We start from the raw sequence: 12,070 nt of genomic DNA on the forward strand, positions 1-12,070 counted from the left end.
TTAGGAACACGTGTCACCCCACACTGGTCTGAGCATGCGGCTGGGTGAGCGGAGCACCACATGGATTTTAGTTGTCACCTGCCCCTATAGCAGGAGCAGCAGGCTTGTTTAAGGAACAGCCTACGAAATTGTCCTTGCCTATCCCTCCTCCAGCCACATCTTGGTAAAACCCAGAGCTAAGAGCAACCAAAGATCTCCTTATTTCAGTCGGGCTCCTTTTTAGAAATCCTTGTTAATTTTTTGTTGTCGTCTGCTCACTTGGGCCCCACTCACCCCAGACCTACTGAGCCAGCAGCTCTCTGGGTGGGCCTGTCAATCTGTACTTCAGCAAGGACAAGCAGGAGAAGCACTGTGAGGGGAGGGCTCCTACACAGAGGCCACGTTGATTCACCTAACTCCAGCTGGGCTCACCACTTCTTTTTATGAAGACTGAGGCATTAATTTTCAAGAGTCTCTTTTTGTAGTTTCACAAAATTTGGACTTTAAAGTAGATACTTTTTACAACCCTTTCTCTGTGTAACATTTTAGCTATTTTCCCCTTTACAGTTCAGTTCAGTTCAGTTCAGTCGCTCAGTCGTGTCCGACTTTTTGCGACCCCATGAATCGCAGCACGCCAGGCCTCCCTGTCCATCACCAACTCCCAGAGTTCACCCAGACTCACGTCCATTGAGTCAGTGATGCCATCCAGCCATCTCATTCTTTGTCGTCCCCTTCTCCTCCTGCCCCCAATCCCTCCCAGCATCAGAATCTTTTCCAATGAGTCAACTCTTCACATGATGTGGCCAAAGTACTGGAGTTTCAGCTTTAGCATCATTTCCCCTTTACAGATCCATTTAAATATAAGAACTTAGGAGCTATAGCTTTCTATTGTATGGCTCTGTAAAATGTCTCTTGCTTCCTTCTCCTCATCCCTTCTATAATTAAAGCCTTCTGGATATTCTAATTTTGAGGTAGCAGTGGGTTTAGGCTTGCCTGGTTTGTCGTGTGTGAAAAGCTCTTACTTACAACGGTGGAATTTGAGGCTTAATAGATGTTTGGTTGATAATTTTGGTTGAGGATTCTGCAAAAATGGTACTGTAGATGTACCCCTTCTGCTCGCTAACTCCACTGGCTCTTAATTATTCACACAGATCTCCTGTAGCTTCATTTTGATCTACTTTATCAGTTACTTTCCTCTTTGACCAAAACAATTTCATTTTTTAGTCATCATAGTTTGAAGCTAGGAGGCCTGAGCTTCAGTCCTGACTCTGCCAGTGAATCTGAGACATTGACCATGGCTTGTTACCCCTCAACTTCTCCAAAAGTAAAGGAAAGAAGACTGGATTCTGTCACAGGTCTAACAGTCTGTGGAATTTGGGAAGTTGTCTCTTGTTCTGTTTAATAGCGCCTTAAAGGAAGAAGAGTAAAGAGGAGCCTCTGCCCTGGGTGTTTCTTCTTCTGATGTCTCTTTTGCTATTTCAGTATGAGTCTAAGGAAGCGGGGTGAAAGACAAGGTTACGGAAATGATTCGGCTCTCTCCCCGAATGGGCTTTTTGCACTGTTTCCAAGCCCTCCCTCACAGTGCTTCTCCTGCTTGTCCTTGCTGAAGTACAGATTGACAGGCCCACCCAGAGTGTTGCTGGCTCAGTAGGTCTGGGGTGAGTGGGGCCCAAGACTGCTTTCCTAACGTGTTGCTGACACTGCTGGTTGGGGACCTCACTTTGAGCACCACAGCCTCCTCAACATCTCTACTTGTGTGATAACAACTAGAGTTTCAGCTGAGCCTCAGGATTCCTCAGGTGTCTGTAGTGGTCTACATGTCTTAGCTTCTCAGTCTCCACCACAGCCCTTTGGGGAAAGGGAATGTAAAATTACTGTTGTGCAGAGGAGAAAGTCCTGGTTGTGACAGGTTAAGGAATATTCCTGATCCCCCTCTTTCAGAGAAGGCAGAGATGAAAGTCAAACCCTGGCTGTCTGACTTGGAGCTAGTGCTCAATTTCACTTCCCGTTCTGTTTTACCACCCTGTGGACACGGCCCACACCCAGTCCTCTGTGCCTTTGCTTCACTGGCCCTGCCTGGAGTGCTTCTCTGCTGTGGGCTCTGCCGTATCATCCTCAGAGGCCATTTCAAAGGCTCCCTCTCCTTGAAGCTTCTCCAGATTTCCTAGTCTGTTACTACTCTAGTCCAGACTATTGATAACACCTCCCTCCTGTGAACATCCATTGTACTTTATCCTTGCTGTACTCTGTTCGGGCTTGTGTCTTAGCTCCTTGTTTTCCCGGCTTCCTTGCACAAGCCTAGGAGCTCCTTAAAGGTGGAGACTAATGCTTGTTCACGTTTGTATTCCCTGCCCCCTCCATTCCCAGCACCCAGCACAGGGCTTCAGATGTACTCACATTCACCACACACACGTGTTGGATTGAACTTCCTTGATGTAGACTGCATCTCTGGGAAATCATCCTGCTGGGTGTTTATCAGGAGTGCTTAGGATAGCTCAGGTGGGAGGGAAAGACAGGAAGTAGATTGAGAAGAGGGAGAAACTGGGCTGCATGCAGTCTCAACAAAGGCCTCAGCTGACTCCATGGGGAGCTCTGGAGCTGAGAGAACCCTGTAGAGTTATGAAGAGGGGAGGCAGTGGATGAAGGCTGTCAAGGGTGTGTGACTCTTTTCAGCCAAAGTAATGCCCAGAGGAGGCTGACAGCTGTGTCTGTGTTGGCAGCCCTCCCAGCACTGGGGGAATGAATCCTTCTGATCTGAAGGGGAGCCTGGGATGCAGCACAGTGACCCTGGGTGCACCCCCTATTTGACTCTGCCCACCCTTTCAGCCCTGGTGCTTCCCCTCTAGTTCCTGCTGCCTGCTTTTTGTATCTTGTACCCAACTCAGGCATTTGGGGTGGCCTCTGGCGTGGATCTCTTCAAGAAAATTAGAGATAACCAAGGGAACATTTCATGCAAAGATGGGCTCGATAAAGGACAGAAATGGTATGGACCTAACACAAGCAGAAGATATTAAGAAGAGGTGGCAAGAATACACAGAAGAACTGTACAAAAAAGATCTTCATGACCCAGATAATTCTGATGGTGTGATCACTCACCTAGAGCCAGACATCCTGGAATGTGAAGTCAAGTGGGCCTTAGAAAGCATCACTATGAACAAAGCTAGTGGAGGTAATGGAATTCCAGTTGGTTCCAAATAGGACTGGTTCCAAATAGGAAAGGAGTATGTCAAGGCTGTATATTGTCACCCTGCTTATTTAACTTCTATGCAGAGTACATCATGAGAAATGCGGGGCTGGAAGAAGCACAAGCTGGAATCAAGATTGCCGGGAGAAATATCAATAACCTCAGATATGCAGATGACACCACCCTTATGGCAGAAAGTGAAGAGGAACTAAAAAGCCTCTTAATGAAAGTGAAAGAGGAGAGTGAAAAAGCTGGCTTAAAGCTCAACATTCAGAAAACTAAGATCATGGCATCTGGTCCCATCACTTCATGAGAAATAGATGGGGAAACAGTAGAAACAGTGTCAGACTTTATTTTTTGGGGGCTCCAAAATCACTGCAGATGGTGACTGCAGCCATGAAATTAAAAGATGCTTACTCCTTGAAAGGAAAGTTATGACCAGCCTAGCTGCTGCTGCTGCTGCTAAGTCACTTCAGTCATGTCCGACTCTGTGTGACCCCATAGATGGCAGCCCACCAGGCTCCCCTGTCCCTGGGATTCTCCAGGCAAGAACACTGGAGTGGCCTAGACAGCATATTAAAAAGCAGAGACATTACTTTGCCAACAAAGGTCTGTCTAGTCAAGGCTATGGTTTTTCCAGTGGTCATGTATGGATGTGAGAGTTGGACTGTGAAGAAAGCTGAGTGCCAAAGAATTGATGCTTTTGAACTGTGGTGTTGGAGAAGATTCTTGAGAGTCCCTTGGACTGCAAGGAGATCCAACCAGTCCATTCTAAAGGAGATCAGCCCTGGGTGTTCATTGGAAGGACTGATTCTAAAGCTGAAACTCCAATACTTTGGCCACATCATGCGAAGAGTTGACTCATTGGAAAAGACCCTGATGCTGGGAGGGATTGGGGGCAGGAGGAGAAGGGGACGACAGAGGATGAGATGGCTGGATGGCATCACCAACTCGATGGACATGAGTTTGAGTGAACTCCGGGAGTTGGTGATGGACAGAGAGGCCTGGCATGCTGCAGTTCATGGAGTCGCAAAGAGTGGGACATGACTGAGCAACTGAACTGAACTGGCATGGCAGATCATACCAGCTTACTGCCCCACCTCTGTGTCTCTCCTTACTTTCTAACTGTGTTTACATTCAGGACAGTCTCCCTTCTAGCTAGGGATGGCTGTGTGGCACCGTCTTGGCCAATGAGACTGAAAGGGAAATATACTAGAAATTCCTAGGAAATTGTTCTTCTCTCATATTCTTGCTGCCCTACCTCTTCCTCTTAATTTATCTCTTCATTTTCCTTCCTGTTTAGAATGCAAATATGAGGCTGGCAGTGGGCCAGCCATCTGGAGCCCATGTGGCAGCAAGGGGACGAAAGCATTACTCTAGAGATGCAGAGTAGAGAGCTGGACGCAGAAGCTGGGGTATTTGTGCGAGTGAGACAAGTCCATAATTAGTCAGGCCACCCCTGTGGCTGGGTTTCTGTTGTGTGCAGGTGGAGAGATTCAGCTGGAATTGATCACCCCTGTTATTATGGCTAGTGTCTGTGCTGACCACTCAGTACATTGTTCTCACATATCTGGTTATTTAGAAGTACATGTGCTGAAGCTGTGAGACACAGGTTGTGGGTCTTGGACTTAGGGAGCTGATGAGAAGTCTTGGAAAATAGGGAAGGGATCCTAAAGTGTGAGTGTGGAGGAGGTTAGGCAGTAAGAAACAAGCAAAGGCAGAGGAAAGATTAAGCCAAATCCTTATTGTTCAGTAATGATCACTTCCTGCCAACATTGTTGCCAACACATCCAGGTCTTTCATGGGCCCTACAGGACTAGGAGGGTGGCCTAGGAGAATTTAGGCCTCAAAGAGGGGCAAAACTGAGGGTGAATCTTGAATTCCTCTCTGGTAAGCTGTGTAGATCATGGCATCTGGTCCCATCACTTCATGGGAAATAGATGTGGAAACAGTGGAAACAGTGTCAGACTTTATTTTTTTGGGCTCCAAAATCACTGCGGATGGTGACCGCAGCCATGAAATTAAAAGACGCTTACTCCTTGGAAGAAAAGTTATGACCAACCTAGATAGCATATTGAAAAGCAGAGACATTACTTTGCCAACAAAGGTCTGTCTAGTCAAGGCTATGGTTTTTCCAGTGGTCATGTATGGATGTGAGAGTTGGACTGTGAAGAAAGCTGAGTGCTGAAGGATTGATGCTTTTGAACTGTGGTGTTGGAGAAGACTCTTGAGAGTCCCTGGGACTGCAAGGAGATCCAACCAGTCCATTCTAAAGGAAATCAGTCCTGGGTGTTCTCTGGAAGGAATGATGCTAAAGCTGAAAGTCCAGTACTTTGGCCACCTGATGCAACGAGTTGACTCATTGGAAAAGATTGTGATGCTGGGAGGGATTGGGGGCAGGAGGAAAAGGGGACGATAGAGGATGAGATGGCTGGATGGCATCACCGACTCCATAGATGTGAGTTTGAGTGAACTCCGGGAGTTGGTGATGGACAGGGAGGCCTGGCGTGCTGCAATTCATGGGGTCGCAAAGAGTCGGGCATGACTGAGCGACTGAACTGAAGCTGTGTGACCTTGGGTGAGTTGCTTAGCCTTTCTGAATTTTTGTTTGGAAAAAGATTTAATGTGATTTACATAGAGCTAGGTCAAGAGAAACGTTTCAGATAAATCATTGAGGAAATTGAGGAAAACAAGTGGACAGCAGTGAGTCAGGCCACAGAGGGAGTGCTCCAAATTTTGGTATACTTTCTGGAGGCCTTCCAGTGTCTTGCCCTCAGCTCAGAAGCAAATGAAAAGAGTAAAACATGGCTAGTTTTGAATTGTCAGGACTCACAAAATCAGCAGAGTAGTTCCCCAGGAAATGCCGTTCTTGGTACTGAATTCGAGAAAAGTGTCTCTCGTGGGTCTTCTTTGAGACGAAATGAACATGGTGAAGTCTGTACAGACAAGATTGTCTTGAAAAATGTGGTTAAATAAGTTTGGAAAGCCCCTATCTATCAGATCTTCTTCTTGGAGTGTTCCACATTAATGTATTAAAGACCTCGTGAATTTCACAGCAAACAGACTAGCTTCCAGAGCTTCTGGAGCACAGAAGAGAATCTTTGACTTCTTTTTCCTTTTTCTCCTAATTTTCTGTCACAGCTGTTCACTGGTGTATCACGGAGCACGTGATGGCAGCTACTAGGGCAGTGTAATCAATATCCTTAACAAGACCCATGGAGTAGATACAGCACAGCACTGCAAAGAGCCGCTTTAAAGTGGAATACTCCTCAATGTAGGTCAGGTGCTGAAACACAGTTCAGGAAAAGGTGGTCTGGGTGGGGGAAATGTGGTGTGGAGGCTGCATCTGCCTCACACAAAGCATCCATTAAGAGTGCAGGATTAATCTCCCCTTTCTGGACCTAGAACATAATCCCTTGCTAAGGGATTAGGGCCATTCTTCTCATATGAGTTATCCCTTTCTTTGGATTGAGTTGAAATTTTCCCTTTTGTGGGTTTCCTAAAAGCAAAAGGCAGGCATCTTAATAGGAAAGAAGTATATTACTTGTACCTAAATACATATTTCTCCCAATAGGAAGGTCACATGAGTAAGGGAGAGAAAGGCCTGGTATAGCGAGGTCATTCTGAGGCCCCTTGCAGAAACCCCAGCCCACTTCTAGAGTGCAGTCAGAAAGCAACGGCAGAAGGGTATTGGTAGCCCAGGCCAGTTTCTTTGAGTGGGTCAATTCACACCTGATAACCAGAGCCATTACTGGGCTTGAAACATCCCAGGGAAGTTTGCTGAGAAGAGGATAGACAGGGTGGATGTGTCATCCTGAGTTCGCATGTGTGAAGCATTTGACATGGGCCTTGAGGATACCTCCAGTTCTTCCCTCCCAGCACTCAGGATCCATACGCAAAATTGTCCAAGACCCAACTTATCCATGAAGCTTTGGGCAACAGTTCCGCCTCCAGGCAGTCTCTTCATTCTGCCTCATTGCCTGTATCAGTGTTTCTCAAACACGACGTCTGGGGAATCTTCCTAAAGTGCAAATTCTGGTTCAGTAGGTATGGGGTAGGACTTGATATTGGGCCGTTCTGATAAGCTCCCAGGTGGTGTGGATGTTGCTGGTCCACCCACCTCATATCAGAGTAAAAGGTCCTACATCAAACCAGTCAGCGCTGCTGTTGAGTGTCTTCTAATAGATCACCCTGAGAGTAGGTCTTACATTTCCCCTCTATCTGTCATAAATTTTAGCTCAGGACTGCATCCATGGACACTGCTTCCTACATGTTTGGTGGGCACCGTGGGAGCTCTCAGAAAAATCACAAAAATCTGCCTGATTCTTCATGGACTTAAGCTAGGATCATGGGTCATTAACAAAAACATCTTTGCCCCTCTATCAGCCCAGGCTGCCTCAGTTTTGATCCCTGTGTTGAAATCCCCTCTTCTTACCTGGTCTTTTTGCCCTTTTATCTTAACTTCTATAGAAGGATGGAAACTAACAACCTTTGATTTTAAGTGCTTAATTTCCTCCTTGCAGGTTTTGAATTATCTGCATGACTCATCTCTCCCCCTACTTTTTGAAAGTCTGCATCTCCCTGTCCCCTACTAACCTCTAAGCCCACTCACTCCTGGGATGTGTCACAGTTCTGTGTCAGTTTCCCTGAGAGACTCCCCACCTTGCTTTTGTCATATCCACCTTCTCTCTGGGGTAGAGAGACTGTAGATGCCTCCCCCATCCACACCTTGTTTACCCCTTCTTGGTTGTCTCCACACACTCCCTCTGCTGTTACTCTTAGATGACTGTGCTTTCTGTAGAGGATTCACACAACCTCCAGGGTAAAGAGTGTGATTCCCAGGTCATGAAGGCTGTACACATGGGCTGGGACCAAGAGGCAGTTCAGAAACTGGTGGGTTGTGATCACTTCATTCATTGCTCTTCACCTCTGCCCAGGTCACTGTGTCATAACCAACAATGTGGATGAGTGGGGACTCACCTAGAACAGGGGCAGGGGAATGGCTGGACTGCTCTTTCGCACCAGAAGAAGTGTCCCATGGTGCATCCTACACAAACTCTAACGGAGTATCTTGACCCAGGTTCTGATTCCATCCAAACTGCTCAGTCTGGTGGATGGGGCTTGGCAGTAAAACTGCAGACAACACCTAAATCTGCTTCCAAAAGCCAAGTGATGTGTCTTTCAGAGCCACACCACAGATCAGGAGTATAAAGAAGGCTGAGGCCATCCAGGGCCAGCAGAACCTCCTCTGCAGCTCAGCAGGATTTCAGGGCCAATACATGTGAAGTAGAATTCACAGGGGTACTGTCAAGCTGGATTCAGGAATCAGTGCTCCAGAGATTTAAATGGTGCCCATGTTTCTCTTTCATCCACAACCAAAGCAGCCTGATATGAGATATAAGACTAGCACTTGACGGCATACGATTTTAGGTGGTGATGTTGCGAGGAGGGTTTAAAGGAGGCTATAATCTGATTGTTAATCTGACACAGTTTCCTTTGCTAGAAGCAACCATTTTGAGGGGAAACTTGCTTTCTGCGGTATAAAGTTTAGTTCCTTATCTCATCAAGGTGTGACTTTCAACACTTGTTTATAGTGGGGTTGTTTGTCTTTTGCTTGCAAATGTGTAAGAACGCTATATATTGTAGATATCAATACTTTATTGGTCATCTTTGTTACAAGTGTATTTTCTCCAATTATTTTTATATTGGGTTTGCTGTGGTCTGTTCCAGTGGTCCCCAACCTTTTTGGCACCAGGAATCAGTTTCGTGGAAAACAGTTTTCCCACAGAACAGGGTGGGGGATGGTTTCTGTTTCGCCAGTTGTTTACCTTGTTCTGCGCAGCCCGGTTCCCAACAGGGTACTGACCGTGAGGTTAGGGACCCTTGGTCTCCTCTGTCCTACAAAAAGTGGAAAAGTGTGTATGTTTACCTTTTCTTTTATGGCATCTACATTCTTATTCCATATCATTACTATAAGGAAACACTGTTGATTAGTATGTGTTCCAGAAGTTTCTTTCTCTTGAATTTTCTAGGTATATGAATGTCCAGAATTTTATCTGGACATTTATCTGGTGTTTGTTAAACCCGCTAAGGTAATATTGAATTATAATGAGGGTAGCAGACAGTGATAGATGGTGCCTGACTTATTTGGCTTGTTTGGGGTGATACATTTTGAGGACTTTTGGTAACAGATGTCAGCACAGATAGTTTCATAATTTCCCCTATTTTGGAGATAATTGCTGAGCTTTTATCAAATAATTTTTTAGTATCTATTAATGCAGTTATTTGGTTTTTGTTCTTTAGTTTGTTAATCAAATGCATTAAGAGAAAAGAACTCCTAATCTGGATTCCTTTTCATGTTTAGCTATCATCACTTGACCACCGTAAATTATTATTTTGATGTACTGCTAGATTTTATTCCCCAATGTTTTGACCTTTACTTATAAATTTATAAGTGAGATTGACATATAGTTGCACTTTCTCTCTTTAAAAATAGACTGACCTCACAAAATTAAATAGGAATTTTTCTGTAGTTTTCTATGAGCTACAACAATTTAAATATCACAGAAATTATCTCTTCTTTAAAAAGGTTAAGATAGTATTTAACTATTAGTATATCTGGTTCTGATATTTTTAAAAAGCAGATATTAATTTACCTTTCTAATTTTCTATGTTAACCAGCCGATTTGTATTTTCCACTTCTTCTTGAGTGAATTTTGATAATTAAAAAATTTCTAGTCATCCTCCCCTTTTTCACACTTTTCCAATGAGTTGCCATAGTGTTGTATGTAGAATTTATCTATAACTATTTATCCTTCCCATCTTTGTGTGTCTGTTTTTTTATCTAATGAGTGGACAGCTCATGGAAGACCAAATCCAAGTGGCTAAAAAATATAAAATATGTTCAAACAAGCAAATTACATTCAAAGTGAAAAATCACTCTATGTCCATCGTACTGACCACATTAAGAAGAGTGGAAATGCCTGGTATAATGAGTTGGTGAAAGACAGGAAAAATGAGGGGTTTCTTCATATGCTGTCTGTGGAAAAGTAAATTATTATTATTGTTTTATAATATAATTTGCTTGGGGCTGGTGCACTGGGATGACCCAGAGGGATGGTACGGGGAGGGAGGAGGGAAGGGGGTTCAGGATGGGGAACACGTGTACACCCATGGCAGATTCATGTTGATGTATGACAAAACCAATACAATACTGTAAAGTTATTAACCTCCAATTAAAATAAATAAATTTATATTTTAAAAATAAAAAAATAAAATTTAAAACATATATCCTGTGCCCCACCAATCCCATACCTGGGAGCCAATGCCATAGAATTAGAAGTACCAGTGACTGGCATGTAAGGATATGTAAGTAAAAAAGAAGAATCTTGAAAAGTGATTAATGCTAAATACTAGAAATGTTCAGGTTTCCCTGCTGGCTCAGATGGTAAAGAATCCACCTGCAATGCGGGAGACCTGGGTTCAGTCCCTGGGTTGGAAAGATCCCCTGGAGGAGGGCATGGCAACCCACTCCAGTACTCTTGCCTGGAGAATCCCCATGGACAGAGGAGCCTGGCAGGCTACAGTTCATGCTGTCGCAAAGAGTTGGACATGACTGAGTGACTAAGCATATACACAGCACAGAAAAGTTCAATAAATTATGGCCCAGCCATACTCTAGAATATTATTATGCCGTTAAACAGAAAGAATTAGAGCCAAACCAGCTGATTAGGAAGAATTTCCACAAAGTATTGTTGGGTTCGAAAGTAAGATGCAAAGAACAGTGTATTGTGTATTGTAAACAATGGCAAAAAAGGAAAACAAAACCCCAGACAACTGTGTATGGATATGGTGCATTAGGACAGAGAACAAGGGCCATTTGTGAGACTTGGGGGATATCAGATAGGAGAGGGCAGAGAGGAGATGAAAAGACTGGTAGGAAAAAAAGGAGAGAAACAAAAAACTGTGCTAAAAAGATACCTTCAGACATGCATGTATAATATCATTCTATAAAAGTAAAATTATATGCCTAATGTGTGTTTTGGAGGGTAGCCCAAGTCATCAAGTGCCACATCTAGAGATGAGTCCCTGAGCTCAATCGTCCAAGCCCATGCTCTCCCAGTGATCTTAGTTTCTTTTGGACTTTCACTTCAGCCCAGCTGATCATCTGTAACCTGTGAACCAAATGTTACATTTAAGCAGAACCAGCATAACTCAAACACAATAACGGGAGAAGTAAAGAGGGATGAGAACGATAGGCAGAAACAATACTTGTTTTGTACCTGGTTCTTAAGACCTTCATCCTCCACTACTATCTTAGGTTCCCCTTTTCTGTGGCCACCACCTCCATGGACGGAGTCCTTTGAGGTGGCCTAGTCTGTCATCCCTCAGGCACCTGAGACATTCATAGATCTGTCTGTAGGACTGGGGTTGTTTCTGTTAGTTCCTACTTTGGGGTATAAGGCAATGCACAAGCATTCCCCTATGTTTCATATATTATACATACCCTGCCAGAATATGTATATACACATGTATATGTATCTATATGTTTTTCTTTTTTCTGCTGTTCACCATTTCTCTGATTGTGTAAGGAAATGGCAGTGGGGTCAGGTGGCACTCTCAGTTTCCAACTAAGAACTTTTTTGGGTCACTTGGGCTCTAAAACCTTGAAACTACTGGAGCTTAGAGGTGTGAAGACCGGAAACAGTATTTATGAGTGGATCATGAGGTAAAAACATGAGATGTGTCACAACCTCCTGTCTCTCCACCCATCTTCACCTTGTGGTTCCTGGCTCTGCTTCAGAGGCTAGATCATCTCAAGCTTCAAGATGCTGTCTCAGCTGGTAAATGAGTTAAATTTTTGCGTAATTTAAAAATAATTTATTGACTTTTCCGGCACAGTAAGAA

This window comes from Bos mutus, chromosome 22 (assembly GCF_027580195.1).
Source record: "Bos mutus isolate GX-2022 chromosome 22, NWIPB_WYAK_1.1, whole genome shotgun sequence".
Taxonomy (NCBI): domain Eukaryota; kingdom Metazoa; phylum Chordata; class Mammalia; order Artiodactyla; family Bovidae; genus Bos; species Bos mutus.